Source organism: Salmo trutta, chromosome 37, assembly GCF_901001165.1.
Source record: "Salmo trutta chromosome 37, fSalTru1.1, whole genome shotgun sequence".
Lineage (NCBI taxonomy): Eukaryota > Metazoa > Chordata > Actinopteri > Salmoniformes > Salmonidae > Salmo > Salmo trutta.
In genome coordinates, this window is record NC_042993.1 from 10,328,936 (window position 1) to 10,337,500 (window position 8,565).

At 47.1% G+C, this 8,565-nt stretch overlaps 1 pseudogene; it reads right to left on the reverse strand.

Moving 5' to 3' along the window:
- Positions 1–3,606: 3,606 nt before the first annotated feature.
- On the reverse strand, positions 3,607–5,635 carry LOC115176464 (NXPE family member 3-like; annotated as a pseudogene).
- Between the last annotated feature and the right edge of the window lie 2,930 nt (positions 5,636–8,565).

An 8,565-nucleotide genomic window follows, 5' to 3' on the forward strand; every position in this document is an offset into this window, starting at 1 on the left:
TGCCATTTCAGTTCTGTTATACTCACAGACATTATTTTAACAGTTTTAGTAACTTTGGAGTGTTTTCTATCTAAATCTACAAATTATATGTATAACCTAGCTTCTGGGCCTGAGTAGCAGGCAGTTTACTTTGGGCACAATTTTCATCCGGAGGTGAAAATAGTGCCCCCTACCCTAGTGAGGTTAAAGTCTGTCTTCCATTCCATTGGCTGCATTTCCATTGCCTTCTCTTGCTTCTTTGTTCTGGCTTTGTAAGCGCAGAGATAGATTTCACTTCTCCCTTGTCTTTTTTATTCCAGTATCTCTCCCTGTCTTTTTGCAGATGTTGCTGGTATCGTATAGGATATTTTTTTATTTTGTTTCAATGTCTGACCTCTGTGCTGTTTTATGTGGCATCTTCTAAAAACAAAGAAAAATACTACTTAAGTTGGAGCATTTTCTAGATCAAAGGAATTTAAAACATGATTAAATAAGCCTCAAGTTAAAAAAAGTAAAAAATAACAATGGATTTGTCATTTCCACAAAATTCTGTAATTTCCACCACAGTTCATTTTATGATGGAAATGACACTTATACTGTTTTTGGAGGAAAATGACAGACTGCTTAGCATGCTAGCATATAGTTTACAGTAAATATAAAAAAAAATATATACAAAAAAATCACAATTCTACCACAAATTAAATAAATTACAACCTGTTTGGAAATGACTGACAAAAATATTCTCTAAACAAACAATATTTACCTCGATATTTCTTCAACTTCTGGACATCACTTCTGGAACAACTGTCTGCTGCAGCCATGTGAGTCAGTGTCACAATACATTTCCATGGTAACTAAGTTAACGTTCTCTTGACAAAACTTTATTAATGAGGAATTTACCTTCAGTGGTGGAAATGACACCACTACCAAAGGACAGGTACATTTTGTGTAAATAACAATATAAAAGGGCATACTGTAATGGCTATCGGAAGAGAGAGTAGACCAGAGTAGACCAGTTAGTGTTCATCTTGAAATGTAATATGAACAAAGAGAACACTACAAAAATGAACAAAACACGACAGCAAAACAGTCCTGTTAGGAAACACTAAACAGAAACAATCACCCACAAAACCCAAAGGAAAAATAGGCTACTTATGTGTGACTCCCAATCAGCAACAACGAACTTCAGCTGTGCCTGATTGGGAGCCACACACGGCCCAAAACAAAGAAATGCAAAAACATAGAAAAATGAACATAGAACGCCCACCAAATGTAACACCCTGGCCTAACCAAAAATAAAGAACAAAAATCCCTCTCTATGGCCAGGGCGTTACAGTACCCCCCCCAAAGGTGCGGACTCCGGCAGCAAAACCTGACTCTGAAGGGGAGGGTCCGGGTGCGCCTTTTTACGGCGGCGGCTCAGGTGCGGGACGTGGCCTCCGCTCCACCCTCGGCGTCGCCCACTTAGGTGGCGCCCCTGGCCGCGCCAGAGGACTGGTGGGTGATCCTGACTGCGCCCGGCTGGCGGGCGTCCCTGGCTGCGCCCGGCTGGCGGGCGGCTCTGGCCCAGGATTCACCAGGCTGGGGAGACATGAAGGAGGCCTGGCCCTGGGCGCAGTCACAAGACTCACCAGGCTGGCTAGCGGCACTGGCGGCTCCGGACAGGTGGGCGGCTCTGGCTGCTCCGGACAGGCGGGCGGCTCTGGCGGCTCCGGACAGGCGGGCGGCTCCGGACAGGCGGGCGGCTCTGGCGGTTCCGGACAGGCGGGCGGCTTTGGCGGCTCCGGACAGGCGGGCGGCTCTGGCGGCTCCGGACAGGCGGGCGGCTCTGGCGGCTCCGGACTGGCGGGCGGCTCTGGCGGCTCCGGACAGGGGGGTGGCTCTGACGGCTCCGGACAGGCGGGCGGCTCTGGCGGCTCCGGACTGGCGGGCGGCTCTGGAGGCTCCGGACTGGCGGGCGGCTCTGGCGGCTCCGGACTGGTGGCTCTGGCCTGGCGGGCGGCTCTGGCGGCTCCAGACTGGCAGGCGGCTCTGGCCCAGGATTCACCAGGCTGGGGAGACATGAAGGAGGCCTGGCTCTGGGCGCAGGCACTGGACTCACCAGGCTGGGGAGACCCACTGGAGGCCTGGTCCTAGGAGGAGGCACAGGACGGACCAGGATGGGGAGACCCACTGGAGGCCTGGACCGAGGTGGAGGCACAGGATAAACCGGGCTGTGGGGGAGCACTGGAGTTCTGCTACTTAGGCTATTTACCCACACTCCAGGCTGAATGCCCACTTTGGCTCGCACAGGCGGAGCGCAGGCATTGGACGAACTGGACCCTCCCAGCGCCCTGGAGACACAGTGCGCAGAGCCGGTGCAGGATAACCTGGACCGAAAAGGCGCACTGGAGACCAGACGCGCTGAGCCGGCACAATCCGTCCTGGTTCGATGCCTGCACTCGCATGGCACTTGCGGGGGGCTGGCCTATAGCGCACCGGGCTATGCACGCGCACTGGAGACACCGTGCGCTTCACAGCATAACACGGTGCCTTACCAGTACCACGCTGCCTGCCGTAAGCACGGGGAGTTGGCCCAGAATTCCTTCCTGGTTCCGCCACACTCCCCGTGTGCCCCCCCAAAGAATGTGTTGGGGCTGCCTCTCATGCCTGTTGCGCTCCCTCGCTTCGTACCAGCGCCTCTCAGCTATCGCCGCCTCGATCTCCCACTGCGGGCGGCGATACTCCCCAGCCTGAGCCCACGGTCCACCTCCGTCGAGCAATTCCTCCCATCTCCAGGAATCCTGAACGCACCTTTCCATCTCCTCCAAAGTCCATGAGTCCATATTACCCCTCTCCTGGTGCTTCTCCTTCCTCCGCTGCTTGGTCCGTTTTTGGTGGGGGATTCTGTAACGGCTGTCGGAAGAGAGAGTAGACCAAGGTGCAGCGGAGTTAGTGTTCATCTTGAAATTTAATACGAACAAAGAGAACAAAAATGAACAAAACACGACAGCAAAACAGTCCTGTTAGGAAACACTCGAAACAGAAACAATCACCCACAAAACCCAAAGGAAAAATAGGCTACTTATGTGTGACTCCCAATCAGCAACAAAGAACTTCAGCTGTGCCTGATTGGGAGCCACACACGGCCCAAAACAAAGAAATACAAAAACATAGAAAAATGAACATAGAACGCCCACCCAATGTAACACCCTGGCCTAACCAAAAATAAAGAACAAAAACCCCTCTCTATGGCCAGGGCGTTACACATACTCACAGTAAATACTGATATAGATTTGATTTAATTGACTCTTTCTCTAGAAGATGAAATAATGTGCAATTATTCATGTCATGTTCTCTCATAGAAAAACATAGTAGAAGCTCAAAAGTCTGAGTCAGGGACAAGGGCAAAACAGTGAAATTGAGGTATAAAATGCATCTGAAAAGTAGCTACAATACTTGATAGAGAGGTGTAAAAAAATCTGGGGTAATGTTAGTGTGAACTTAATATATAAATAAATAATACATACATCTTTTTTTTATAAAATCCCCAAAATTGACCCTGAGGACATAGAAGTTTCCATAGTTGCAGAATCACCCAGGTGTTGAATGATGGAGAATTCAGACATAAATCATTCACTTAATCTGCTAGCCCTTCTCTGGGCAGACATGAGAGAGCATAATGTCTATCATGTTCTTGATAATGATGGGGGGGCAGATGGAGGTCATGGGGGAGGTGGTGGGCAAGGGTCATCTCCTAGGCGTCTATCAGCAAAACATCCAGACCCCTGAACATTGCCCTGAGCACCCTGTACAGCTGCACTGAGAACCAGTCACTATTGTACAGGCTCACTTTTCGGTCCAGGGCCTGGAGGTTGGCCGAGCACAACACCACCAGGGTCCCCGAAGCCCGGTCCAGAAGCCACACCACCGCCCGCCGAATGTGGTGTAGTCGGCAAATGTAGACCTGCACAGGGAAGGTGCTGAAATGGGACCATATGCCGATAAACACCACAGTATTTGACCCACCAGTCAGGCCATCCAGCTCATTAGCTACATAGCGCATCTGACTGGTGATGACAGTGTTGAAGCGGTTTGGAGGACCGTGACTATGGTACTTCAGCAGGATGTTGTGGGTGCTGTCCACTGTCATGAAAGGCGACCAACTTCTTAGGACTGCAAAGGTTGAACTCCTTCACCTGTGGCACAAAGAGGAAGGGAGAGTTGGGAGTTAGAAAGCACCTGAGGCATCAGAGAGTGAAAGATGCGTTGAGGTACTTGAACCACTGTCTAACAGTAGAGTCTCCGTACATGTACACCACTTTGCCCTACAGACACTGAGTGGCAGACAAGTCATTAAACTGGCGCATCACACCACCACCCAGCGTTCGCCATGACCCTTGGAAGTAATACCCGGAAGGAGTGATCTTGGTAGACTATGTCTTCATGATGCTTCTCTCCACGTCTGCTTTGTCTGAAAGAGGAAAGCAAGCATCTTGTACCAGCTAGCATCATCACTTTACAGGCAATAGAGGTGCTAGGGCTTTCCCATCTTACATTACTGTAGATGCAGTAGTTGGCTTGAATACTGTCCTGCACACCCAGAAACTCTCCAGGGATGAAGTATACAGCCACAAAGTAGAGCAGAGCAGTTAGTAGGCTGGCTAGCTAGTGTTAAAAAGATAAACACACAGTTGTACTGTGGTATCTCCTAGCTCGCCTACCTTTTTTTCTCATGGAACACAATGACACTGTCAGACCCTGAAGGAGGAATGGGAACTTTGATGTTCACACCACTGAGAAAGAATTGAGAGATAATCATATTTGAATGTTAAATAAACCCACAGAAGCAAGCAATCTGATACATTGAAAACAAAGTCTGTGATTCAATTAGACACACTTTCACTCATATATGGAGTGTACCCCTCACTAACCTCTGGAAGAGCAAGGCCCTTTGTTGGTGAGCAGATGTTTCACAGTTTCCTCAAATAGCGTGGTTGATCCGTGCATGACAGCTCAGCAGCTTGGGCTTGTAGCAGTACCAGGGCCCCCCTGTGAAATTGCACAACGGATCCTGGTTTATCAGCAGACACAGGTTACATACAGTTGTTTGGGACAGTTTTCCAGAGCGGAACAGACTCTTAAAGAAAATCCGATCGGGCCGTTCTTCTCGTAACCATCTTAGAACATGAACTGCCTCACTAGGATGGACCAGTGTCACCTCCACCTGTGCAGACCCCTGCTATAGTAATGTGAAAATTGCAGAGTAGGTCCCATTCCTGTGGTCCAGCACCTGTCCTGCAACTCCTGTCTCCAACTTGGAGTGCAGCCAGGCCAGCAAGAAGTCTCCACCATAGCTCTTGGGACACCCCTGGAAATCGTGTATATGGACCAGAGCCTCCAACTGGTCCCCCATGTGTCACTCTCTCCTGCTTCCTGCTGACAGGATCACAAAAAGACTGTGTGCAGGGTCACTGGTCTGGTTCAGGGACACATTCACAGAGTGGAGCTGAGGCTGTGGCCAGGCGATAGACTCCAGGAGGTCACGCTCCTCCAGAGCCTTCTCCGGTGAGGGCCCCTGGCCACAGTGGCTCTGGTTGCGACGCAGAGGAGAAAGTCCCTCTGTGATGAAAGCCAGTTGGATGCTGCTCTGGAGCTGGTAGAATGTTGACACCATGTTTGACCTATAACTTGTTTTGAGTGCAGATGGCTGTACCCTACCTCCAGAATGTTGTTGTTACTGAACAGGAAGCAGAGGCATGACAGGGCCAACAGGAAGACAATACAGATATATTTCTTCTTCACATGATCCTCTGTCAGTCCCCCTGATGTTAACACAAAGAAGCTGGTAACTGTTTGCCCTATGCATGTTTGCATGTGTGCATAAATAGAGCAGAACTAGAAAATATGCATTAATTTAGCTTAGCAGGCCCACATCTTGTTGAGCACAGGTGACCTGGGTTTAAACCCCAGTCAGTCACACTTTGGCTGTAAAAGTTTAGTATTTTACTAGACCGATTGATTGTTGATCATATCATACAGTTTTATATACACACGTACACTTACCTCCATATGTATTTTGACAGTAAAGCTAAAATCTTAATTTGTCTCTATACTCCAGCATTGAGATTGAATGTATTTAGCCCCCCCTTTTGGAAGTCATAAGTATTTTGACAAATTAAAGGCCCAATGCAGCAGTTTCTCTCAATATCAAATTATTTCTGTGTAACAATTAGTTACTTCACAGTATTAGTTTTCTATTAAAATTTAATTATTCAAAATATAGTTTTAGCAAGAAAATAAATCTCAAGAAAAATTGTCTGGGATTGGTCTGAGCGGTAGTGCTGAGCAACTAGTGCTTTTTCAGGTCAGTTCAGATTTTTCAATTTCGGTTGACTTTTTTGTAAACAATAAATGCATTATATTTTTGGCTCCCGAGTGGCACATGTCGTGGACGAATCAGAATTAGTTGGGTAACATAGATAATTAAGATGTTTTATTAGTATAATATGCTTATTTGAGGTACTTGTCATTAGAAAGTGTCCATTGGACTCTGGTGTCTTTTCAGTTGCATGTCTACCTTAGCTGGGGCTCAGACACTTGGGGCCCAGAGAGGGGAGAGGTCAGACTTGTCGTCATGGGAATGTGTCTTTACCTATGCTTAAACCATGTGAAGGGATGGCGTGATTACTGGGGAACCAATGACTTGTCTCCACAATGTCTGTGAGCAAGTCATACCCTCCTTTTCCTTATTGTGGGGAGGTTTATGGCAGTGTCTGGGACCATGGTCTCTTAGATCTCACACTTATCCTGTGATAATATATGGCCTAGAGGCTCACTCCCCAGTGAGCCTGTCCAGGAGTGGGGTCAAGAGGGGGTTTGCTTGAGATGGGAGTATCTAGAGTTGACAATTGATATATGCCATTGGATGAAATAGTTCTGTTCAATACCGTACCAGGGAGGGACGGTTCTAAGGGGACCAGATACTGGGCTATACAATGAACCCTGTTGACATAGCAGTTACTGCCTGATATGTTTTATGGATATCTGTCATACAAAACGTAACCTTTGTGAACTGTTACTAAGTATCTGTGGTTTGTCAATGTACGTTGAAGGGGCTGTATCGTTGCTATAAAAGATCCCCATAGCCATTCTGTAATCACCTCATTAAATGATTCATTCGAGAGAATGCATTATTGGGGGTCAAGAACTTTTGCAAAAGTATCTTAAGTATTAAAGATGTAGTTTTAACTCGGACTGGTGTGTTTGTAAATCCTCATTTGGTAATGCGGAAATTAGCCACCACACACAGCAGACTAAGGCACTATTTCTCAGTGCTAGAGGCGTCACTACAGACCCTGGTTCAATTCCAGGCTGTATCACAACTGGCAGTGATTGGGAGTCCCATAGGGCGGCGCACAATTGGCCGTCATTGTAAATAAGAATTTGTTCTTAACTGAATGTTGCCTAGTTAAATAAAATAAATATTGGTTCAATGCTGTAACACAGAATAAAACAAATTGATGGTAATGACTGCCCATTACTATTACTTATTAGGCTAACCATCATTTATTCACATTACTAAAATAACATATTTTGGCTGTGTATATTATTTGTTTTTTGTATGATGATGACTATTTCATTAATACAACCACAATGGTAGTAACTTCCCATTACTGCATATCACTTCTTTTTTTAAACTACCTTTATTCACATTACTTTAATAACATATTTCAATTGTGTATATTAGATGTTTTTACTTTATTACTTATTTTATTCCAAGTCATCATTTCATCTCTGCTCAGGCAGTAGCAGCTAGCCAGCCATCTTGCACCGTGAGTGATGTGTATGCCGAGGAACTTAAAAAAACTTTCCACCTTCTCCACTGCTGTCCTGTCGATGTGGATAGGGGGGTGCTTCCTCTGATTTTTCCTGAAGTCCACGATCATCTCCTTTGTTTTGTTGACGTTGAGTGAGAAGTTATTTTCCTTACACCACACACTGAGAGCCCTCACCTCCTCCCTGTAGGCTGTCTCGTTGTTGTTGGTAATCAAGCCTACTACGGTTGTGTCATCTGCAAACGTGATGATTGAGTTGGAGGCGTGCACAGCCACGCAGTCATGGGTGAACAGGGACTACAGGAGAGGGCTAAGCATGCACCCTTGTGGGGCCCCAGTGTTAAGGGACAGCGAAGTGGAGATGTTTCCCACCTTCACCACCTGGGGCGGCCCGTCAGGAAGTCCAGAACCCAATTGCACAGGGCGGGGTTGAGACCCAGGGCCTCAAGCTTAATGATGAGCTTGGCAGGGTACAATGGTGTTGAATGCTGAGCTGTAGTCAATGAACAGCATTCTTACATAGGTATTTCTCTTGTCAGATGGGATAGGGCAGTGTGAAGTGTGATGGCGATTGCATCGTCTGTGGACCTATTGGGGTGGTAAGCAAATTGAAGTGGGTCTAGCGTGACAGGTAAGGTGGAGGTGATATGATCCTTGACTAGTCTCTCAAAGCACTTTATGATGACAGAAGTGAGTGCTACAGGGCGATAATCATTTAGTTCAGTTACCTTTGCATTCTTGGGTACAGGAACAATTGTGACCATCTTGA